Consider the following 25,567-nt stretch of genomic DNA (forward strand, 5'->3'; position numbering starts at 1 on the left):
AACACTTAGGTATAAACTGAAAGAAAGTGCAAGATGTGTACACTGAAAACTACAAACACTCGGCCGGAGCCGTGGCTCAATAGGCTAATCCTCTGCCTGCGGCGCCAGCACACTGGGTTCTAGTCCTGGTTGGGGCACCGGGTTCTGTCCCGGTTGCCCCTCTTCCAGTCCAGCTCTCTGCTGTGGCCCAGGAGTGCAGTGGAGGATGGCCCAAGTGCTTGGGCCCTGCACCTGCATGTGAGACCAGGAAGAAGCACCTGGCTCCTGCCTTGGGATCAGCGTGGTGCGCCGGCCGCAGCGGCCATTGGGGGGTGAACCAGCAGAAAAGGAAGACCTTTCTCTCTGTCTCTCTCTCTCACTGTCCACTCTGCCTGTCAAAAAAAATAAAATAAAATAAAAATACAAACACTGTGGAGAGAAAGAACAGAATATCTAACAGCACAGAAGACCTCCCACATCCATGGACTGGAAGACTCACGATACTGAAACTGATGGGGAGAAACCATGCAGCTCCTATCGGAATCCCAGCTGCTGTTTTTAAATATGGAAATGAATAAACTGTTCTTAAAATTCATATGCACATGAAAGGAACCCAGAATAGCCAAAGTTATCTTGAACATCAAAGAGCTGATGGATGGGTCTATACTGTCTCATTTCAAACGTAACTCCACAGCGCCGGACTCCAGAGAGAGTGGTAGTGGCACAAGGATACACGGGTAGATGGAATGGAACTGAGAGCCCTAAAATAAAATCCTTACATGGGAGGCCACTGGATTTTCAACAAGACAAGCCAATGTGTCAAGAATGGTCTTTGCAGCAACAGGGATATCCATATGCAAAACTATGAAGCTGAACCCTTATGTGGGAAAAATTAACATGACCTGGGTAGCAGACAGAAATGTAACAACGGACTACAAAACGGTTCTTAAAAGAACAGACAGAAAGAGACCATCATGGTCTTCGGGTGGGCAATGCTGTCTCAGATGTGACACCAAAAGTACAGGAGACCAAAACAATATAAATAAGACTTCATCAAAACTGAAAACTTCGCCCTACAAACCAAGCCATCAACAAGGTGAAAAAGCACATGCAAGGCGTAGCACCGATAAGGCACGTGTGTGAAAAATCTAGAACGACCTCATCCAGTTCAACCCCTCTAGAACCGCCCACCTTAGCCAGAGCTCCTGGGCCAGGCCCCAGTCGGATCGTTCCCTTGTGACAAGGCGTGGGTTTCTGTCTGCACAGCCAGGCTGCACACTAAGCAAGGCAGCTTCTTCCCTGCCCGCCTATCATCGCACAAAAACCATCGTGCTGGTCCTGAGCATCACAGAGAGGCCCTGACCTCCGGTGGCTTCAGCTCTACTTAGGGGGAAGGGCTGGAGACAAAGCCCAGAAACCATGTTAAAGAAAATGACCAGAGAGCCGGTGCCAAGGCATAGTGGGTTTAAGCCCCTGCCTGAGGCAACGGTGTCCCATATGGGCACTGGTTGGAATCTTGGCTGCTCCTCTTCTGATCCAGCTCCCTGATGATGGCCTGGGAAAGCAGGAGAAGATGGCCCAAGTGCTCGGGCCCCCACATGCATGTGGGAGACCTGGAAGAAGCTCCTGGCTTCGGATTGGCCCAGCAGCCATTTGGGGAGGGAACCAGTAAATGGAAGATCTCTCTCTCTGCCTCTGTTTATAACTCTGCCTCTCAAATAAATAAATAAATAAATAAAAGGAAGGAAGCAAGCAAGCAAGCCAGCCAGCCAGGCAGGCAGCAGGCATGACATAAATATTTGTCCTACAGATGAGCAACCACGAATCTTACCTGATCACTTGCTTGAATCCCAGTACTCTCAATTGCTTTGGTTGGTATCCCGGCAACAGCACATTTCTGCTCCAAGGTACCCACCCCAGAGCTATCTACGGCACTTGGCCAGATTAAATTCAAAGTGGGGTCACCTCCCGGGAAGGTGACAAGGCCCGTCTATGTACCCAACCAGGCCTGCTGGGCTACAAATAGGCTAATTTTCCCCAGGAATGACACGAGTCGGAGCGGCCAGGGCTACCTCACGGCCCAGGAATTCTGTTACACTGCTCTGGTGATTACAGCCTGTGATTGTCAAAGGCCCACAAGTGTTTGGGAAAGAGCTCATGGAGGCTACACAGACAGCTGCCACCTGCTTCCAAACCCGTGCCCTTCCATTCACCCGGGCGGATGGAGAAAGCAATGCCAACCCAAGAGTCCTGAGCAGAACACGCTCTGAGCCTCGCGAAAATCAGCCACAGGAAGCCTGAGACGTTCACCTGTGCTCCAGTCGCCTGACAAGTACTTACTGAGCACCTACTGGTTGCTATGCCTTACCAGGAGTCACAAACAAGACATGAACTCGGCAAATGAATCACTTGACTTTGTGCAATCTCTCATGTGTTGGGACTACCGATCTCCACTGGCCCTGATCCCAAGACTCAAAGAAAAGAGCAACGTTTCGGGTCAAGTGTTGGATGCTGGTTCCACCATCTGCCCGTTCCCCATGGTCCAAATGACGCCTCTTGTAGATGCTTTTTGCCTTCCAGAGGCCACAGACAAAAATAGCAGGGACGAGCCACCGTGAAAACTGCTGATACAGGTGGGTTCCCCTGAGTCCAAGGAAGGCTTCCCAGGCCAACCCCAGGTCAGACCTGAAGGGTGAGCAGGAATGGGCCCAGGCACAGGAACAAGCTGGGGCTAATGGAACAGGCTACATGCAGAAGGGGAGGCGGAGCAGGTTCTACAAGCAGAGGAAGGAGAGAAAGCACGGCCCAGTTAGGAAACAAAAAAACACTCGGAAGGGCTGTAGCAAGGCATGGAGAGGCAGCTCCTGTGGGGAGCTCCTGAACGGGCTCTAGGCAGAGAAATGAGAGAATTGCCTGCGTGCTTCCAAAAGGTCACCTCGCCAGTCAGAGCAGAGCAAATACCAGAGCAGGCCAGCCTGACAGGGCAAGCAGGGAGCTCTGGGAGGCCCCTGAGCACAAGGGGTGGGAACTAGGAGAAGATCCCTGCTCCGGTCTGAGCAGTACCTTCCACATGACTGGGCTCACGGATAGCTTCCTCTGGTGCACAGGTAGCAGTGACGGTGAGCTGGGCGGAGTCTGTGCATCCTACGGTGGAGGGTGCCACAGGCAGGCAGGTGGGTAAAAGGATCCAGCACTCAGGAGACACCGGCACATCTGGCAGCAGATTGGCAACCGAGGCACAGGCCCAGGATGCTCACCTGGGGGCGTGGTGCCAGGCGAGGTGCCCAGAACACACCCTGAGGTCATCAACGTTCAGAAGCTACATGTGGGGCAGAAGGGCCTGCCAGAAAAAGCCAGGCGGGGTTGGTGGAGGAGGAAGAGGAACACCAGGAGGGTGCAGCTTCCCAGACGCCAAGGGCAATGTCGACCATGAGGTCAGAGGTCACGGGTGGCAGGACTGAAAGCTGTGTCGTGGACTTAGCACCAAACCCGCTGTGCCGCTGGTGCTAGGAAAAGGGGCACAGGTGTCTGATGGCAACAGAGCCGGGGAGGGGAGGCAGAGGGTGTCCTGGTGAGACCAGCTCTGGCCGGGGAGAGCCCCAGGGTCTGGAAAGACGGTAGAGAAATGAGTGTGATGGAGGGTGCTGGGGAGGGGTTTCACAGACAGCAAGAAACCGAGGAGACAGGGGTTAATGCAGGAAGTGCTGCTGCTCACGGGAGGTGGGACAGGCCCAGCCCGGGGACACCCAACAGCCTTGGGCAGGAATAGGGCATTTGTCCTTGTGTGACGGGGTGTGAGGGCTGGGAGGCAGCGGGTCTGCCTGCTCTTGCTCACACAGCTGAGGGCAGCTACGAAAGGCAACGATCGAGGTACAGTGTTTGAGAAAGACACAGAAAGTCTACAACAGTCACTGTGGCAAACGGCAGAGCGAGAGGCCCAAGGACTCACACAAGCATCCCTGGACTGAGCCTGTGACACAGCCGGGTGACACGGGGACTACGTGACTCCTCCAGGAGCTCTCAGAAGCTGGGGGCAGAGTTCAGCTGGGTACGGAAAGGAAGACAACAGGTGCTCTGTGACGCCGGGACGGGGTGGAGGGCGAGAAGCCAGGAGCCTGGATGAGGAAGGTGTGGCGAGGGCTGGGAGGCCTGGGGTTCAGAGAGCAGGTGGTTTATGCTCAGCAGCTCAGAGGTGCAGCAGGTAACCTCAGGCTGTGACCTGGGCAGTGGGCGAGGGAAGCAAGGTGGAGAGCAGAAGGATGCAACAGCAGGTCAGGGATGATGACCTTGAGCTAAACGCCCTGGTCGTCCACGACGGACACAGGGGGTCTGGGGGAAGGAGGACGTAGGAGCAGATGAGGCACCCAAATGTCACCAGCCCCAAAGGACTGCAGCTCGGTGCTCCCCTCTGCCGAAAGCAAGAACCCAAGAACCGGCCGAGCACTGCAGGGATCGCCTTGACCCAAGCCCCACAGGCCCAGGGCAGAGACTTGTTCAGCAAGCCCAACACCAGAGGCACACGGGTGAAGACTTCCCCGAGATCACAGGGCCCAAACAGAACCGGAGGCTCAGGCTGCCACCCGCGCCAAGCCCCACCACGTGCACACAGAGACAGAGTAGATTGCATTATTTATGCCCCGACAATCACTCAGGCCCATCCAAGAGCTCTCTAATTGCGCCCCAAGGCACTTCCAAGGGGGAGGGGTCAGAGGCCACTGCGGCTGCTGTCTGATGCTGGCTGAGGCTGCAGTAGCTACCCGGAGCCCATTAAAAAGCACCCAGAGTGGGATGCGCTGACAGCTCCAGAACAAATGCATCAAACTATCAGTCTGTAAAGGAGACTCTAACCCTGGAATGCATACTTCCAAAAGGGCTGACTTGATCGTAACTCAGCAGGAAAAACCCCTTCCTTCCCACACTCCCAAACAAAGCAGCCAGTGTGTTTCAAGTCCGAGGACAATGGAGTTTCATCAGAAGAACAGAAGCCCTTCACATTTGCTTAGGGGGGTAAGATCTGTCTGATGCCACAGTTTGGAGGCAAAAAAAAAATTTTTTTTTGAGGAAATAAAAGATACATTAGCCTGTGGCCAACGTTAATATGTGAGATGGCCATCAGCATTCTTTGGAAGAAGTTGGTGTTTGTTTATCTGGCTGTCAATAAGGCATGAAGGAAAGCACTAGCTACAGTCCAGAGGTTCAGAAGTTGTTTTTCTCAGCTTCACACAACTCTCAGTGCCTTTGAGCCAATCTGGGAGCCTCGGGCCATACTTGGCAAGCATGGGGCAGCCAACAGGCGAGCAAGCACGCACGTGTATACACACACACACACACACACACCCTGCTCACAGGAAGCACAAGTCCTGTAGCCACTGCCTAGGAAGTCACAGCACATTCTGGAATTCCCGGGCAGGCCAGGCCTGTCCTGACTCATTGCAATCCCAGAACAAGCCCTGCTCTCTCGCTGACGACTCGTAATACTTCGGATTCCAAGAGACCTGCACCCAAGATTCCTTCAGCCTCTCTCAAAGCGCCACGAGGGAGCCCACTAGGTCTTCCTAAGGTGCCTCCTAGCTGCAGGTGGAGGAGCCGGCTGCCCCAGCTAGCCCCACTCCTGTCTTTGGAGAAGGAAGAGCTTAGACCCTTTGAAGCCCAGCAACTCTGCCGGGAGGGAACACATGTCAGCTGGCTGGGACAAGCAGGGCCATGAACACAGGCCCCGCGTCAGCTGCTGGATCTTTTCCAGCACCTCCCTGGCCCCTGAAAGGCTGATCCTCACTGGGAGGGGAGACCCCAAGCTGTCACCTGTGTTGTGGGGAAGGTGACTCCACACCCCATGCCCACTTGAAAAACAGTGTATTACAAATAGGCACTGGACCCAAAGGGGGACTAAGCATACTACAACACACACGCAGAGGAGGTGGCGGCACGGAATCACTTTCGGAATCTTAGGAAATGTGTCCGTTTTAGAAAACGCCAAGAGCTGGGGCTGGCGCTGTGGCATAGCAGGTAAAGCCACCGCCTGCAGTGCCGGCATCCCATATGCACACCAGTTCAAGTCCTGGCTGCTCCACTTCCGATCCACCTCTCTGCTACAGCCTGGGAAAGCCCCTGAACCTCCATGGGAGACCCGGAAGAAGCTCCTGGCTCCTGGCTCTGGATTGGTGCAGCTCCAGCCATTGCAGCCAACTGGGGAGTGAACCAGTGGATGGAAGACTGTTTCTTTCTCTCTGCCTCTCCTTCTCTCTCTGTGGAACTCTTTCAAATATATAAATAAATCTTAAAAAAAAAAAAAAAAAGAAAATGCAAAGAGCCGAGATTAACTGTCATTGACTGCCGTGGATCCTGGGTCCTAAGGCACGTGGCCCCTTTTCCTCTCTGTGTCATCCGTTCAAGGGTTACCTCCTGCTGGCCGACTTGGGAAAAAGGATTGAGATCAACTTTCCTCTGCTGAGAAAAATCAGCTTCATCAGCTACAAAAGAAAATCGCATTCTTGCCCCTTCTCACCTTCCAGCTCTGCCCTGAGATGAAGCTGGCTCCACAAACTTCCTGGGTAAAATGTTAATCCGAGCAGTCCCTAGTCACTGTTCCACCAACAAGTAACATCTAACAGGGGCAGGCATTTGGCACCACACAAAAGGTCCGGCCTGGGATGCCGGCATATATTGACAGAGTACATGGTTAGAGTCCTGGTTACTCCATTTCTAATGCAGCGTCCTACTAATTCAAGTCCTGGGAAGCAGCCGTGATGGCTCAGGTACTGGGTCCCTGCCACCTATGTAGCAGACCCAGACAGAGTTCCAGGCTCCTGGCTTCAGCCTGGCCCAGCCCTGGCTTTTGTGGGCATTTGGAGAATGAGCAAGTTGATGCGAGATCTCTCTGAGTCCATCTCTCTACCTTTCAAATAAGTAAATAAAAATTACTTTAAAAATTATATCTAATAATGATTTTTAACACCACAGTGGTTCACACACGTAAATGCTTTCTGATTTAGAAATTCCTGTAGGGCCTCCCCCTGGACTGTCACATCCACCAGCTGCCCAGAGCCTCCGCCCCCAGGACACATCACATCCTTCCACTGAGCCATGCACAAGCCTCAGCACCCTCCCTGCTTCCACCCCCGCCCACCCTGGGCCTGTGTGTAGCAGCTGGGCGTCCATTTAAAAAGCAGATCAATCCATGTCACTCCTCTACTCAGGATCCTCCAGCAGCTCCAATCACACTCAGGGCAAAATCTCAACTCTGACCCTGCCCTGCCCACCGCCTCCCCCAAGGCCTCCCTGCCAAGGCCTCTGCCCCTGCTGCTGCTCCTCTGTCTGGGAGCGCTGTCTCTGTGTATTCCCATGTCCGATTCTCCACTACTCAGTCTCTGCTCACCCACCGGTTCCCTAAGGACACCCTCGCTGCCACGTGTGCTCTCCCCTAGTCACTCCCCAGCCTCACATCCTGTATCCGCCACTCAGTCTCCTTCATGTGCCCCACACCTGACCTTTGTCTCCTTCACTGTGGCATCCTAAGCCCTGGCCCAGGAAAGCCCCTCAACGCATCCTCTGCAGTCACTGACCCCAGAGAGTCTCTAGCGCCCCACTCTGCCAGGAATCCCCCGATTCCAACCACGGCTGGGCCTTACCGTCTGGAGGCTATGGAATTAGAACCTCCACCCAATCATTTCTTGTAGATACAACAGCCTGGCACTCAGGCTGTAGATTAGGGAAATGAGACAAGGCTGTTCCTGAGTCGGCAGAGCAAAGAACTACTGCACGTAGCTGGTGAGTACCTCTCACCTCGTGCTCACCTCCGCTTTTCTTTAATGTACTCTGACAGCAGGGGCCGTGATTAGAGTAAGAACCATCACTAAAGGGGGTGGGTATTTAGCCTGGTGGTTGGGGCACCTGTGTCCCACATCACAGTACCAAGGTTTGACACTCAGGTCTGGCTTTGGAAGCCAGCTTCTGGCCAACAAAGACTCTGGGAGGTCACAGTGATGGCTCAGTAACTGGGTCATTGTCACCCACGTGGGAGGCCCTGATTGAGTTCCCACTCCCAACTTCAACTTGGGACCTTGGCCCCTTAGCCATTATGGGCCTTTGTGGGGTGAACTTGCAGACGGAAGCACTGTCTCTCACATAAATACATAAATCAACACCATTGATGTATGCATGTGTTATAGCATTACTTTTTTTTTTTTTTACAGGCAGAGTGAACAGTGAGAGAGAGAGACAGAGAGAAAGGTCTTCCTTTTCCATTGGTTCACTCTCCAATGACCGCTGCGGCCGGCGCACCGCACTGAAGTGAAGGCAGGAGCCACGTGCTGCTGCTGGTCTCCCATGCGGGTGCAGGGCCCAAGCACTTGGGCCATCCTCCACTGCACTCCCTGGCCACAGCAGAGAGCTGGCCTGGAAGAGGGGCAACCGGAACAGAATCTGGCACCTGGACCAGGACTAGAACCCAGTGTGCCGGCGCCGCAGGCAGATGATTAGCCAAGTGAACCGCGGCACCGGCCAATATAGCATTATTCTTGAAAACAAGAATATGATTGTGTCATTAGCTTTGTGTCACAAAAGTATAACGTAAACTTATGAAAATGTCAGCAACTTAGGAGGAAAAACTGGTCAGCACCTAAAATAAACAATGGAAGAGTTCTATCATGAAGCGTGCATCCCTCTGAGCTTCAAAAAGTACACGCTGGATTGACATCACGTTACCGCCCACTTCCCGCAGAAACTCAGACTCCCAGACCAGAAACTTAACTCAATGTGACATGGACTCTACTTGGTGGTTCCAAGCTGACACGTGGCTTTACCATGTGGAAGCTTCCAGATGAATGTCAAGTCCAAGAGATCCAGGACAACAGCAGCGGGGGAGAAATGGGGCTAACAATGCACAGACGAGAGCAAAGACACTCTGTGTCCCCAGGAGGGCACCAGTTTGCCAGGTGAGAGTGTGTCTGCACCACAGCACCACAAGCCTGGGAGTAAAGAGGAGAGCAGGCCAACCACAGCGTCCCAAACAGGCTTCCATCCAGACCCTGTCCTGTACATGATCGCCCTGGGACCCACCTGCACCCCTTAGGCTCTCTATGGGCCAATTTGGTTTATGCCCCCCCTCCACGTTCTATGACAAAAGGGCCTCAAAGGAGAAAAGAAGTACTGGAGGGAGGGACAGGGAGAGTGAGAACACAGGGTTACAGAGAGGCTGGAGGAGACAAGAGAAAAAGAAGGGAAAGAGAAAAGAAACAGGAAGAAAAAGAGGTAAAGTGAGAAAGACAGAGAGAACACAGAGAGGGAGAACAGCAGGAAGAGAAACAAAGACAGCAGGAGAAAGACTCAAACACACACAGAGAGAGAGAGAGGGAGAGAAAGACACGGAGAAGCAGAGGGAGACAGAGAAGGGACACGTGCCCGGGAAACAATGGCACGGAGCTTCACAGAATCCACCCTCGGAGCACCTCATTGTCCCCTCTGGGGGAAGTGAGGGAGGCTGGAACTCCGCCCCAGAACATCTGCTGGGGACAGAAAAGCCCTAATAATAGCACAGCTGGTGTCTGCAGCCTCGCGAGCTCACCACCCACGTGACGGCTCCTTCCTCCCCGCCCCTCAGCCCTCCCCGGGCTCAGCTTCAGTTCCTCTGCCGCCTTCCCACGCCCCTTCCAGAAGCCACGCCCACCCGCTTTCCTGAGCTGGGCCCCTCCCGTCCGGCTGTTCCTCTGAACACGCTCTACGTGCAAAAGGCAAATATCGGGTGTAAAAGACGGGGGCATCACTACAGACCTTACAGATGACACAAGAAGAGTGACTGTCGATTAAGTCAACCCTGATGACCTGGACAAAGTCCCTGAAATCTACAACTTACCAAAACTAATGTTGAAGAGGAGAAGACCTGACTGGTCCTGTGTCTTTTAAAGAAATGGGATTCCTAAGGCAAAGCCCTTCTGGGAGCCAAGGCCAGTGAGCCCCAAGGGTCCTCTCTGCAGAAGCCCTGCTGAATGGAGGCCGGGGGACCTGCTCGGACAGCCTTAGCCACTGACTCCGTTGCTAGGAGCAGACCTGGCACTGGGGACCAGGGAAGAGGGGGCGGGGCCCGTGAACAAAGAAGGGAGGCTTTGCAAGGCTGGGAAGCTTTAACCCTCTCTGGTGTAACTTTTTGAACTTAATTCCCATCGCAGTACACTTTTAAAAGTTCTCTGCAATGGGCACAGAGGTTGGATAGAGAATAACTTCCAATGTTTACAGCAACAAGACACACTATGTTGGATAACAATTCACTGAATATTTCCAAATAGCAAGTAGGCAGGATTTCCAAAGTTCCGGGCACAAAGCAGAGGGATGTCGGCGGTGACATGCCAATCACCCTGCTCTGAGCACTCCATGTTACACACGTGTACTGAAATGTCGCATCACGCCCCAAACATATGTACGAGTACTATGTGTCCACTAAAAATAAAAACACTCATAATAAAAGTCCTCCAGCATCTTAAGAGACTGCATGCAGTTAGCTTCTGGAAGGGGCAGGGCTGCAGCTTCCAGGGGGAAAGTGGTAAGCAGTAAGGGACAGGAGAGGCTCCGGCTGCACTGACAGCTGCATCCATAGCAATTGGAAATGAAGCTGAAAAACCTGGGCTCTCTCATTCTGGGCCCTGCCCGCCTGCCAGAGGAGCCGCACGGATACATTACCCGGGGCTCATTCACCAGAAAAACACAAAGGAGGCTCCAAGTCAAAGCCCGCGCTCGCTAGGCAAGACGACAGCACAGACTTTTGTCTATGCACGCATGCGGTAATGAGGCTGACGAATTACCAGGCTCTCTCCAAGTCCACCAGGTAATTGCAGACCCGGCAATCACATGCTTAGCCCAAAGGTGGGCAATTATTAACTTTTTCTAGTGTTGAACACTGTTACACACGACAAGACAATGTTTTATATGTGTTAATACCATGAATAAGTTACTTGGGCTCTGCCAACATCCCGCGCTGACTCACAACACCAATGCCCCTCTTGACATAAGCTAAGCAAAAAATTCTAAATTCACAAATTCAATCACTATAGGATGTTTAAGGACTATGACAAATGCTCTTGCACCTTATGCGCTTTTGTTGGAATGTTTAATATGCCCAGAAGTACCCTCTCCAAGACACAATACGGTTTTCCTGTGCACAAAACGCTGAGAGCGTTCATCATATCCACTGCTGTTTCAGGCTTTATTCTTCCAACCTAGTTCTTTAGGTTACACATGCAGGTCAAGTCTCTTTCTCCAGTCTTTTTTTTTTTTAATTTACTATCTTTTGTTGTTATCTTTTTGAAAGCTAGATAGAATGACAGATACAGAGACACAAAGACAGATCTCCCATTTGCTGGCTTCCCTCCCCCCCCCCAGATTGCCCTCCACAGCCTGGGCTGGACCAGGCAGGAGACAGGAGACTGGCACTCAATATAGGTCTCTCAAGATGGTGACTGAGACATAAGTAGTTGAGCCACCACCCTCCTGCCTCCCAGGGTGCACATGAGCACGAAGCTGGACTGGTCAGCAGAGCTGGGACTCGAACCCAGGGACTCAGGTATGGTACGTAGGTGTCCCAGTGATGTCTTAACCACTGTGAAATGCCTGCTCCTCTTTCTCAAGTCTGATATGACACCTGGCTCTATCTTCAGCTCCACATCAGTGATTAATAAGCTATGTTGGAAACTCAGGCAAAATGAAAATCCAGTAATATCAACCCCTTCTTCAACTCAAATTTTGGTATTTGAATTATCATAGACTTTTTTTTGCACTTAGATTTCTTAAAGTATTGCATTAAAATATTACTATTCTTGACTATTAGCTTTTTGGCACCCTCCCTTAAGTTTTGTACCTTCACCCTAGCCCAAACCCTGGGCCACAGTAATTACAACACACTCTGGGCCAATCAAGGAAAGAGAGGAAAAAATACTCAGGCTTCCTTAACTAGCCCTAGTGACTGGGCAGCAGTTGCTTTACCTTCTAGTGGGCTGTGTGTGTGCGTGTGTGTGTGTGTGCGTGTGTGTGCGCGGGGGAGGGGTAAGGGATCTGTGTGCATGCACAGGTCTCTATTCTAAACTACATCAAGGAAAGAAGCGGGGTGAAATCCTTAAGTCAGAGCATAGAATTCTGTGGAACAAACGAGTACAAAAGCACTTGTTCCTGCTGAGAAGGTATCCAGGAGTCAAGCACTGGGTCCTAAGGCAAATGTTCAGCTTTAAAACATTAACAGATTGGGACCAGCGCTGTGGCGTAGCAGGTAGGTCCACTGCCTGCAGTGTCAGCATCCCATATGGGCGCAGGTTCCAGTCCCAGCTGCTCCACTTCTGATCCAGCTCTCTGCTAAGGCCTGGGAAAGCAGTAGAAGATGGCCCAAGCCCTCAGGCCCCTACACTCATGTGGGAGACCCAGAAGAAGCCCCTGGCTCCTGGCTTTGAATCAGTGCAGCTCTGGACATTGTGGCCAATTGGGGAGTGAACCAGAAGATGGAAGACCTCTCTCTCTGCCTCTCCTTCTCTCTCTGTGTAACTCTTTCAAATAAATAAATATTTTAAAAACATTAACAGGTCCTTCGTGCATGTGCCACACGAGACTACCCGCTTGTTCATGCCCTCATCAGCACTTGCTTTTGTCAGCTTCCTTGTTTTTTCCATTCTCATCGCGGGCTGCAGAGGTAGCTTCACATAAACAAGAAATTTCTAGTCTCCGCACTTTTAGCAGGATCCTACAGTCCTAAGTGTATGAACCATAAAACCTCAAGTGAGATCGATTAGAATGGAAAGAAAGAACAGTAAAATCTCTAATTCAGCACTCACTAACTCCAGGAATCCATAAAGTATGGATACCTGTAGGACAAGCATAGTTGATCCTGACAAGGAAACCCACAAAACATCAAGAATACCACAAGAACTCTTATAGCCAACACATGGCTGTGTTTAAGGGGCTAAGCCAGCTTCTCTTCCAAGCAACAGAAAACCAAGCGGAACACTTACGAACACCTGCATACCTACTATATAAAAACCCAAAGGACATCTCTTATCTCACTTGGCCTGTGCAAGCACAGGGGCCCTGTGAACACCACCTGTTGCCATAAAAACCAGCACTGCTGGGCTCCTCCCAATCCCTGGTCATCCCTCTGTGAATTCTTGCACACGTGATGTCACCGCTGTCCACATGGGGATGAGCCCCAAGCCCTTATCTCCAACCCAGATCTCTCCACCAAGTGTCAGCACAGCTGTCCCACTGCTCCTAAACACCTCCACACAGAAGCCACACGAGCACATCGACTTCCAGGTCCCTGTGCCGGGACGCCTCAGCCTCATCTTGTCCCCGTCCCCTCCCTCCGTCTCCTCGGCAAGCAAGCCTCAGCTCCGCTCCAGACATCGCTCACACCTCCCATGTGCACTACACTCACTCACTGCCCCAGCTGAAGTCACTGCCTTCTCTCCCGGAGCCAGAACTCCCACGGCAGGTCCCAGTCACAGTGGACGTGCACGGGGCCTGAGACCCATTGACCAAGCTGAAGCCACCCCCTCTCCTGACACCACTGGTACCCTGCCAGGGGCCTCTCTTTGGAAAGTCTGCAAACTGTAGCCCTTGTCTGCGCTGATGCAACCTCCGAGTCTGTGAGGGGAATTCTCTGGGCTGCTTGTGCGGATCATGATCACTCATGAACAGAGAATTCAGGATGCCATAAAGGATACAAGTCAGGCTGCAAGAGAACCAAACTCCCAGGAATGCATGCTTGCTTTATTCCCTTCTACGGATCATCACTTCTTTCCCAACACTCAAAGACTGAGCCCAGCTGTAAGTTTCTCAGGGTAACATGAAATAATTGTTAAAATTGTTTGATAATACATCTACCGGACCCGTCAACATTTGAGTCTATTTTCCCAATGATTTGCTCGCCAGGCCTTTTATCTACTGTTGTAATCATAAAGGCCTTCTGCTTGCTTTCCCAAACAGAAAGAAGTTTTCTCAAACACAGACTCCCAACTACATGTCTTCCACAAGAGACATTCGGAATGTCTCGATATTTGTGTCCAAATATCAAGTCCACAGGGATTTTTCTAATGCCTGGGGACCATTGCAAAGTTAACCCTTTCTCTTCAAAGCCAAAGCAGGGAGGTTGGTTCTCAGGTGAGGGATGAACCCCAGGCCACATCAATGCCTTGGACCCAGGGGCTGTTCCTGCCAGTGCCATGGAGACCGAGGTCAGCACACACCCTCGGGGGACAGCGCCAAGTACACACTCAAACATCTGTGGATGCACAGATCATAGGCAGTCCAGCAACAAAAACAGCAATAAAGGCTAACCCCAAATGCGCACTTGGAGCCGGGCATGCGTATTAATTCTTGTAAGCCTTGTAATGACTACATGAGGTTACCAGTGCAGCTAATGATTCAGGGCCTGGCTTCACAAACAGAAGTTCTTTGCTGGGTCTAACACACCTAAGCACCAATCTCATAAGGATGGCTTTGGACACATTGATAGGGTACTGCATTTCACCCAGACCGACTGTGAAGTCTTGGGGTTCTGTTTGTTTTTTAATGTTTTTATTTATTTTTATAAAGATTTATTTATCTATTTGAAAGTCAGAGTTACAGAGAGAGAGGAGAGGCAGAGAGAGAGGTCTTCCATCTGATGGTTCACTCCCCAATTGGCCGCAACATCTGGAGCTGCAGATTCAAAGCCAGGAGCCAGGAGCTTCTTCTGGGTCTCCCACGTGGGTGCAGGGGCCCAAGGACTTGGGCCACCTTCTGCTGCTTTCCCAGGCCATAGCAGAGAGCTGGATTGGAAGCGGAGCAGGCGGGTCTCGAACTGGCACCCAACTGGGATGTTGGCACTTCAGGCCGGGGCGTTTACCCACTGCGCCACAGCGCTGGCCTGCCGGCCTTTTTTTTTTTTTTTTTTAGGAATGAATGAAAACCATGTTACGCTCCATTGAGGTACATGAAGCAGAACTGCACAATGCCCAGGTATTCAGCTATTCAGCATTTTATTGGAAACACAATGCAGATGCAAAGGTCGAGATGAGATATGCATTGCCTCCTGCCACTTTTTGTCTCTGTGATGAGAGCCACTAAACCAATTATCTCAGAAATCTGCGCCCCAGGTAACACTCACAGACACAGCCCCAGTGAGTCACCCATGTAACAAATTACTCATGCCCCCTCCTCACCCCGCCTTTCCTCTAAATCATTACAGTACTATCCCTGAATCATAGGTTTGGTTTTTTGTTTGTTTTCTTGGTGTTTTTAATCCCCGGCACAAGGCTCACCAATTCCAACTTCATGATGTGACAAGAACCTGCCTGCCCCTTGAGTTTAAGTCAATCAATTTTCTTTCAAGGTCTGAAATTCTACAGTGCAGGCAAAGCCCACATTCTCGAACCCCTCACCTAATTTTTTTCTTTTTAAATGACCCTTGATAATATAATTATATTAGGTCCCTGAAGACACTGGGCCACCAAACACTCCAACTGAAAGTCCAACAGGCTAACCACATTTACCATTAGAACTCTGTACTAAGACCCACACACTCCAATTTTCATTCAAAATAAAAAGATGGGGGAAGAATGGAAAGACCAGAAACATGCACTAACGGCTCATAGACCATGCTAATGTGAGTCTCGTCACACTGACTAGATCAACCATGAGATGGCCCCAAGATAAACAGCAACCAGGAACAAGGCATGGACAGGCTGAAGCAAGAATTCTACTTTTCAGGGATTTCCCACACCTCAAAGCAGGACAAGGACGATTGCTAGTATTTGGGAAAATAACAGAATGGAGAAAAGTTACTCAAAAGAAATAACCACTTAGACCCGTTAGGATGGCTACTTACGAAAAGAAAAACAAACAAAGCAAACCTCAGAAAATAACAGTGCTGGTAAGGATTAGGAGAAATTGAAGCCCTTGTGCACTGCTGGTGGAAATGAAAAAGGGTGCAGCCATTGAGAAAAATGCTATAGTGGGTCCTCAAAACATTAAACATAGGATTACCATACACAATCCAGCAACTCTACTTGGGATTCCCATACTGGAGTGCCGGTTCAAATCCCAGCTCTTCCACTTCCAATCCAGTTTTCTGCTAACACCCCAGAGAAGGGAGGGACTGACTTGGGACCCGGCCACCCACATGGAGGCCCTGGGTGGAGTTCCAGGCTCCTGTCTTCAGCCTGGCCCAGCCCTGGCTGTCGTGGGCATTTGGAGAGTAAACATTCAATGAATGGAAGATCTCTTTGTCTTCTTTTTCTTCCTTTTTCTCTCTATGTCACTCTGTCTTTCAAATAAATAAGCAAATCTATTTTAAAAAACATATCCCAAACAAATGAAAGCAGGGATCGGGATCAGAACAGAAATCTACACACCAAAGTTCACAACAGGACTTTTCACAATAGCCAAAAGGAGGGAACAACCCAAATGTCAGTCCACAGATGGATGGATAAACAAAATGCAGTACATAACACAATGCGGGGTTTAATATTCAGCCTTTAAAAAATTAATTATTTATTTGAAAGGTAGAGTTATAGAGGGGAGCGGAGATCTTTATCCACTGGATCACTCCCCAAATGGCTGCGATGGCCAGGGCTGGGTCAGGCCAAAGCCAGGAGCCAGGAGCTTCATCTACGTGGGTACAGGGGCCCAAGGACTTGGGGCACCTTTCACTGCCTTCCCGGCTCATTAGCAGGGAGCTGGATGGGAAGTGGAGCAACCGGGACTCTAACCCGTGTCCACATGGGATGCAGGCACTGTGAGTGGCAGCCTACCTGTGATGCCACAGTGCTGGCCTAATACTCAGCCTTATAAAAAAGATCTCGACACATGCAACGTGGGTGAGCCTTGAGGACATTAAGCCATAATAGGCCAGACACAGAAGGACAATCCCTGGGCAATTCCACTTGTACAAGCCTCCTAGAGTAGTCAAATTCATAGAGACAAAAAGTAAAAGTGGTTGCGGGGCAGGGGGAGAAAACGGAGTTAAGTGTTTAATGGACAAAGTTTCAGTATAACTCTTTTTTTTTTTTAAAGATTTATTTATTTATTTGAAAGTCGGAGTTACACAGAGAGGAGAGGCAGAGAGAGAGAGAGAGAGAGAGAGAGAGAGAGAGAGAGAGAGAGAGGCCTTCTATCTGCTGGTTCACTCCCCAATTGGCCGCAAGGGCCGGAGCTGCGCGGATTCGAAGGCAGGAGCCTGGAGCTTCCTCCTGGTCTCCCATGCGGGTGCAGGGGCCCAAAGACTTGGGCCATCCTCTACTGCTTTCCCAGGCCATAGCAGAGAGCTAGATCGGAAGCAGAGCAGTCGGGTCTCGAACCAGCAGCCATATGGGATGCCAGCACTTCAGGCCAGGGCGTTAACCCACTGAGCCACAGCGCCGGCCCCCAGTATAACTCTTTCAAAAAATTAAATAATTTTTTAAAAAATGGTAGAAATGATCAATTTTACATTACGTATATTTACTAGTATTTTTTATGAAAAAAGAAGTATTAGGAATTTCCTTTTATCTCTCAAACTGGGGCACCAGGAGCCCTGTGCGGCAACCAAAGAGGAATTCAGCAAAGACTGGCTATGTGCTCCCATCTGCACATGGGATTACAGAAGGAGCACGCCAGGTGGGGAGCCCTGCACCTGTCAGGAAGGCGAGAGCAGATGAAGGGAACGTGGAGACAAGGTTACACGTCCTGGCGTCATATCCGGCTACCTTCTACCTCGCTTCCACGTCATCCTACAACCTTCCACGTCCACAACATGCAGCACTTTCCCTTTAGACTTGTTCAACAAAGAGCAGGAAGGAGGCTCGGTGGGTGGACAAATGGATGGATGGATGGATGGATGGATGTTTCAATCACTCAGCCAGAAACTGGGGAGCGCTGTCAATTCACAGCTCTGGCATGGTTTTGAGAACACAAAACATCAAAGTCTTCGGGGAGTGCTGAGGGAGGGCGGGAGTTAATGACTGGCTGGATTATTGGACCATTCTCCCTACTAGTGATTTAGAAGGACCCTCTGCCCTTTCGCTCTTTGGGTCCTCCCATGTTACAGTTCACTGCACACAATTAAAGAAAGGGGAGAGATGGGGCTAGGGAAGAGAATGGACTCAGCAGTCTTTTCTAAGAAACCTTAATCCCTTTCCTTTCAGTAGAGGATGAGCGGCTGAATTCAACTTTAAGCACCAACGCCCCCAAGCAGGGAAAGCGGCAAGTATAAGCAGGTCACTCGCTCTTCCTGGTGTCTGTAACGTCTGGCCCCAAGCAGGTGCAAACAACATATCTGTGCAACCACCAAGGAGCCATCTGAGCAAAGACACCACCTGGGGATACAGTTCATGTGCAGATTCCGATTTGGAATGTAACCAGGTGAAGGGACCACACTTGGAGCTGTGAGGCCTCAGGATCCTGCATACAGCCTAAGCCATGACATTGGTCAGGCAGACACAGCCACGTGGCCCCAGCATGAGCAGCCAAGCTGTCTGCAGTCACCGTCCCCTGCCTTTCTCACTGCACTGAGGGCTGTGCACCCTCCTGGAGATGGAAGGAATTTCTCCTCCCAAGTCCTCAAGAATTTCCTGATGGTTCTCAAAGGAACATGAATTCAAGGATGAGGGTTTCTGTCCTCATCATTGAGCACCTGGTCCTCAAGGTTCCGGTCGCTGACTCAGTACTCCAGGTGAAGCCAAACCACTCCCAACATTCTCAGGAGCTATTTTACCTCCGGTCACATCCCAGACGGAAGCTGTCTGGTGAGGAGGACCCACGATACCAGGAGGCAAGTCTGCACGAGACTGCAGGTATTCTACTTTTTACAAAACTCAGAAACTGAGAGCTCTGCAGGACGTCACCTTTGAAGAACCCCTGGCCCATGGCACATGATCATGCTCCAGAACTGCCTGGAAGGAGTTTCAGCTTCACCAAAACCACAGAGGACCCCACGGAGAACTTCAAAAATCTCACCAGGCCGGCGCCGCGGCTCACTAGGCTAATCCTCCGCCTAGCGGCGCCAGCACACCGGGTTCTAGTCCCAGTCGGGGCGCCGGATTCTGTCCCGGTTGTCCCTCTTCCAGGCCAGCCCTCTGCTGTGGCCCGGGAGTGCAGTGAAGGATGGCCCAGGTGCTTGGGCCCTGCACCCCATGGGAGACCAGGAAAAAGCACCTGGCTCCTGGCTCCTGCCATCGGATCGGTGCGGTGCGCCGGCCGCAGCGCGCCAGCCGCGGCGGCCATTGGAGGGTGAACCAACGGCAAAGGAAGACCTTTCTCTCTGTCTCTCTCTCACTGTCCACTCTGCCTGTCAAAAAAAAAAAAAATCTCACCAGGTGGTAAGATCTCTCCAGCTGCATATGTGCTTTCTCTCTCCAAACCTGGGAGGGGGCCAGCAATGTGGCGCAGCGAGTTAAGCCACTGTCTGCAGTGCCGGCACCCCGTATGGGCACTGGTTCGAGTCCCAGCTGCTCTGCTTCTGATCTAGCTCACTGCTAAGGCACCTGGAAAAGCAGCACAGGATGGCTCAAGTCCTTGGGCCCTTGTACCCATATGGGAGACCCAGAGGAAGCTCCTGGCTCCTGGCTTCAGCCTAGCCCAGTCCTGGCCATGGTCATTGTTCATTTGGGGAATGAACCAGTGGGTGAAACATCTTTCTCTCTCTCTCTCTCCCTTTCTCTAACTCTGCTTTTCAAATTAAAAAATAAAATAAAAAAAAAAAAAAAAACCCTGGGAAGATTAGAAAGGAAGAAAAAAAGTCCCACACATCTCCATTCTAATTGATATCTGTTTTAAGTAGCATAAACAAACCTGTGTCTATATCACTGCACATGGGATTTGCTAATAGCTAATCTGGGTGAACATAAATCAGCAGACCATGGCATTGTTAAAATCAACACAATCATGTTATCCAGTAAGTCCAGTCGTAAAGGAGGTGTGCAGTAAGAGCCAAGTGCTCTGAATGAGGTGCTGAAGAGAGACTTCTCAGCAAATGCCGAGCCGCTTAGTCCACATGCTCATGGTTATTTTCAATTAATTCATAAGGAAAGAAAAAGATTGTGAAAGTCCTCTGAAAACTCACAGCACAGTCTCTTTTTTTTTTTTAAGATTTATTTTCATTTATTTGAAAGACACAGCTGGAGAGAAAGGTAGACACACAGAAAGAGAGAGGTCTCCCAGCTTCTGGTTCGCTCCCCAAACGGCCACAATGGCTGCAGCCAAGCCAATCTGAAGTCAGCAGCCAGGAGCCAGGAGCCTCTGCTGGGCCTCCCACACGGGTGCAAGAGCCCAAGGACCTGGCCCATCCTTCACTGCTTTCCCAGACCATAGCAGAGAACTGGATGGGAAGAGGATCAGCCAGGACTCGAACCGGTGCCCATACGGGATGCTGGTGCTTCAGGTCAGGGCTTTAACCCATTGCACCACAGCACCGGCCCCAACACAGCATGGTCTCCCTTAACACATCCAGACCATGCATAAGCTGGCGGTGCTTGAATTTACTGAGATACCTACTCCCCCTTGATGCGGATGCATCCCTCTCATGTTAATACAAAATTCATTTCCTTTCAGTAGATCACTTTCTGCTTTTTCCTCCTGCCTAGTTCCTAAATATCCATTTAATATCATGGCCTCAGATAGAGGATATTAAATTGATAAGAAGAGATACTACACTTGATCTTAGCCATAGGGTGGAGGGACAGTACTTTCTGCTTCTGAATGCCCGACATATCCTCACGTCTGGAACTAACAGAGACCCTAGAGATAAGCTACTAGGAGCTTCAAACTGGGGTACACACACACACACAGATGTAAGCTGGAGGGAGTCTCAGAACCCCAAAGATAAGGTGCAGCATCTGCAAGTGCTTTTTGCCTGAGTCAGCGCTTACAGCATTTCTTATAGAAAAACAAGATGATCCTACAATGTATTCCTCAAAGGAATCATTAACTTCCAAAAAAGTTGAGGCTTGTGCCAGAGACTTCAGAATAAATTCCAACACCTCCCTTTCCAGGTTTCCTTTGCCCTGAGGGTTAAGGAAGCCAAGTTTAGGAAGCATCAGCGTAATCTATGTCTCAGCCTGAGACCCGGAGGTCAAAGGACTTTCTCAGGGCTGTGACCTGAGCAGCCACCACTATTTGCAAGACTTCATCAAAGCGAGTTCCAGTCCTTCCTGAAAAACCTCTGACCCCTCAACAGGCAAGGCAAGGAGCCCAGTTCCTACAAGGCTGGACCACAAGTCCAAATGAGGATTTTAAGAGCTCCCCTTGCAGCCTCCTCTCCCTCTTCCACCTCAGGGGCACTATTAACCACGACATAATTAAATGAGCTTCCTTTTTTTTTTAAGATTTATTTATTTATGTGAAAGGCGAGATACAGAGACAGAGAGAGAGAGACAGAGAGAGAGGAGAGACGCAGAGATCTTCCATCACTGGTTCATTCCCCAAATGACCACCAATGATCAAGGCTGGGCCAGGCCAGCCTGAAATCAGGAACCAGGAGCTTCTTCTGGGTCTCCCACATGGATGCAGGGGCCCAAGCACCTGGGCCAACTCCAGCTGCCTTTCCCAGGCCCATGAGCAGGGAGCTAGATCAGAAGTGGAGCAGCTGGGACTCAAACCCATGCCCACATGGGATGCCAGAACTGCAGGCCGAGTCTTAGTCTACTGTGCCACAGTGCCGTCCCCTAAATGAGTTTCTAAAACAATGAAAAATGCTACAAGGACCTTTATGAAACACAAAACCTTTCATTAAGCAGCTGCAGAACATTTGGTATTACGCATAGCTCAAAGACATCCAGATTTGTGTGTCATGCTGGCATTTACCGTCTCTTCCCTAAAACCTGGGAGTTTTCACACTAAAGCGGGGGTCCCCATTTGGATACACCTGATAAGCAGCGGAGGGCAGGCATTTAGTTTCGTGGTTAAAACATCCATGAAAACACCTGAGTCCCCCATCCAAGAACCTGAGTTTGATTCCCAGCTCTGGCTCCTGACTCCAGCTTCTTGTAAATGCAGATTTCGAGAGGCAGCGGTGACGTTCAAGTCATTGGGCTCCTGCCACTCACGTGGGAGACCTGGACTGAGTTCCTGGCACCCAGCTTCAGGCATTTGGAGAGTATACCAGAAGACAGGGGCTCTCTGTATCTCAAGTCATTAAAGGAGGAGGAGGAGGGGGCGGGGAAGAAGAAGGAAGTCAGAATAGGGAACATTTGTTCAGAAAAAGGGAAAAGGGGAGGAGGAAACCCAAGACCCAGTCCACAGCGTATCTGCGCCCAGCAGTCCCTAACCAACACAGAGCCCTTGTTGTACACCTGGAGTCAGTGCTTCCTGGCTCCATCTTCTGGAAGGGGCATCCTTTTGTCTTCCCCCTGTAAAGTCCCAGTGCAGGTGAAATCCGGAGATGTAAAGGTGATCAGAGTCCGCTTGCAAACCCAAGGATTGTGGAACCAGAGCTGAGAAGAGGCTGGTCATTGTAACACTATCCCCAAATTCAGCAAACTTCCCAACCATCGAGTGTGGAACTGTGGGTCACACAAAAGGCTTTTTCAGATATCTGTAACCCTCCGTGAGTGCAAATGAAGTGTTCGCTTTTCCCAGCCTTTCTGACTTGGGCCATGAGGAGCAAAAGAACTGGCCCTTAGGGAAGGTAAAAGACCCCTATGGGAGAGCCTAGGTTTAGGATCCAGCTCAGTTCCCAATTCCTGCTTCCTGCTTATGAGCACCCTGGCAGACAGCATATCACAGTTTAACTGGCTGGGCCCATAAGGGAAGTCTGGATTGAGTTCCTGGCTCCTGGCTTCAGTCTGGCCCAGCCCTAGCTACTGTAGTCATTTGGGAGTAAACCAACAGATGGGAGCACTCTCTCTCTCTCTCTGAAATTAATGAATCAATGTATTTATTGAAAAACAACAACAACAACCATGCCTTATAGGCAAACTGTCCAGCCTCCATGTCCGCCTGCCCACACTGATGGCTGATGGACCTGGGAAAACCTCTGCTCTCCAGCCTAGGGGCAGGGACAGAGTCCACGCCAGGGGGCAAACAGTAAGAGGAGGTTGGTTTGGAAACTGAAACTCTCAGAACCCCTTTAGGTGGGAAGAATGCTCTGTTATTCCCAAAGCCCTTTAACACGAGCTGATGTGGCCCTCACAATAAACCTACAAAAAATCGTTACTAGTGTAATATTTGCCTATTATCCCTGTTGGCGCTCAGAGAGGTTACCAAGTCACACACCCAAGTAGGAAGGAGCCTAGAAAACCCTCCCCTGTGGTGCAAACGTCTCCACTTTCGGTTCAAGCACTTCTCCGTAATCCTGAGGGCAGGGCCATGCTGGAGGGGCCACGGGAGGAGAAACCCCAGAGCCAGGAGCGCCCGCCAGGGCAGAGAGGTTCAGCAAAGGCCCCAGCTCACACAGGCCAGGAGAGATGAGCTGGAATCTGAATCCAGGTTTCCTTCTTAACTCGCCGGAGAGAAAGGGCAGAAGCAACAAAACCAGGGTGGAGACACCCTCGACAGAGAGCTGGGGATGGGAAACTGAACCCCACAGGTCCCTGGGGCATCAGACAGGAAATGGCTCTGGTGCCGTGGCCAAGCTGAAACCCAACTCTAGCCAAACGTGCTGGACCTGGACTCGGGCGTTCTGAGCAGCTCGGCATCCCCACGGTCGAGCAGAGCTCTCTCCAGCTGCCGCACCCTTATTCCAGAGCTGTGGGATAGGTGGGGTCAGAGACCAAAGGGCACAGGAGCACGACCAAAGAGAAAGCGGCCATCTGTCACCCTGGGGCCAACCCTCTGAGCTAACCAGTGAAGTCCCCTGCCTGTCATCCTCTACTCCTACATGGGAGACCCTCCCCCTCGCTGGAGACCCGCTCCCCAGCGGAGCAGGGCACAGTCCGACCACTGCCCTCTTTGCTGCTCTCGTAGCTGGAAGTTGCAAAGAACCCTGGAACTCGCTTGTTTCCCCCACAGCCCTCCAGGAAAGGGTACCCATCCCGGCTGCACACAGCAGACACTAACGCTTATACATTGTTAGAAAAGTAAAAAGTTCTGGCGAAACATCAGGGGGATTAAAAAAAAAAAAAAAAATCAGAAGCCTGAACACTCATGCCTTGTTGGCTCCCGAAGTGGACGCAAAGGGCTCCCCGCACGGGGAGGCTGACGGCGCAGGGGGCGTCCAGTGCCGCCGCCCGGAGAGCGCGCGGCCTCTCGGCAGCCCCCCGCAACCCAGCTGTACCAAAGAGGAAAACAATGCACTTTGCTCAAGTCCCTTCTACCTGCAAGATGCTGACCTTGGCATTGGAAGAGAATTCTTCCAACTCCTGTCCCAAACAAGTGACCCAAGTAAACTTAACTCTCAGAACGCCAAGAGAGGCCCTGTAAAAACCTCTGCCGCTCCGAAGCCGGCACGCGCGAGGAAGTTTTGCGAGCGAGCTGGACGCAGGGTGCTGCCCGCGCTCCGGCCTGGCCCAGCTCGGGGCTCTCTGAAGGTCGCCTCACTGTCACCTCAGCGTAGCCAGGCCACGCGGCGGGGCCGACACGACACCCCCGGGGACTCCCCCACCCCGCCCAGGGCCCCCGCGGGCCTCCAGCAGGTGCGGCCGCTGCTGGAACGGGGCTGTCCCTCGGAGCGCGGGCGCCGGCCACCCGGTCGCGCGTGACACTCCCGGAACGCGGCGTCCTTCCCCGCCCCCAGGCCCGACGCGCCAGAGGCTTACCCGCAAGAGGCGCACCGAGCGCGGCCCCGCAGCAGGCGCGGTCCCGGGGGCTTCCGGCGCTCGGTTCTGGCGGCCGCCTCCTCCTCGTCGTCGTCAGCCCGGCCCCGGCCGCCCGGCGGCTCCGGTTCCCTCCGCAGCAGCAGCCGGCCGGGCGGCACTGGGCACACGCGGCGGGGCGCTCGGCTTCGCCGCGGGCTCCTGCTGCCCGCCCGCCCGCCCGCCGCCCTGGCGCGCCAGGGGCTCGGGGTCCGAGGTGCCGGGACGGGGAGGGGGGTGGTCGGAGTGCTCGCTTAGGAACGGTAGGGATGCGCTCGGGCTGCCCCCGCGCCACCCTCCTGCGCTCAGCCCCTCTCCGGGGGGCGCCTTGCTGGCAGCGCGCGAGCGTCACGGGCCCGGGGCGCGCGGGGGCGGCGGCCGGGTGGGCCCCGGGGCGGCGGGCGAGGGCGCTGCTGCAAACGCGGGGACTGAAGCGGGCGCCGCGGCGCGGCCTCTCGCCATGGCTCCCGCGGGCGGGCGCTTCGCACCTCCCCTCCGCGCTGCCGTCACCGCCGGACGCGCGCCGAGCCCTCCCATTCCCCGGCCCCGCCCGCCGCCCCGCGCCGCCACCTGCGGGCCGCCCTCCGGGATGCCGGCCCGCGGCGCCCCTCCTACCTCGGCAGTGGCGGCCCTCGAGCGGTCCCTTCGCCTGTTACCGGCGCCGCGGGGCGCAGAGAGATGTGAAGAAGGTCCTCGGGGTCTCGGAGAGGGTCCCGCCGCCGGCAGTCTCCTAAGAAAGCAAGGCCTGGGGTGGGGGTTGCCGGTGCGATGTGGACGGACCCTGGGAACAAGATGCCACCCTAAGGTGACCGGGAGGGAGGTCAGGAAACGACCCAGGAAGTGAGCACTCGCAGGCAGCTCCATTATGCAAA

General features: G+C 52.2%; 1 protein-coding gene across 4 annotated transcripts in view; it reads right to left on the bottom strand.

Moving 5' to 3' along the window:
- TRAK1 (trafficking kinesin protein 1) overlaps positions 1-25,195 on the bottom strand; it is a 195,183-nt gene extending 169,988 nt beyond the window's left edge. For 2 of the 4 annotated variants that reach the window (XM_089306507.1, XM_089306504.1), the window contains exon 1: positions 24,660-25,194. The gene's annotated coding sequence lies outside the window, so the exon portion shown is untranslated. Of the gene's footprint in view, positions 1-24,659 lie in introns of all 4 variants that reach the window. The other 2 variants (XM_070050990.2, XM_089306510.1) reach the window with 2 other exon arrangements.
- Positions 25,196-25,567: the final 372 nt, after the last annotated feature.

Source organism: Oryctolagus cuniculus, chromosome 10 (assembly GCF_051225735.1).
Source record: "Oryctolagus cuniculus isolate XC-2025 breed Fujian yellow rabbit chromosome 10, ASM5122573v1, whole genome shotgun sequence".
Classification (NCBI taxonomy): domain Eukaryota; kingdom Metazoa; phylum Chordata; class Mammalia; order Lagomorpha; family Leporidae; genus Oryctolagus; species Oryctolagus cuniculus.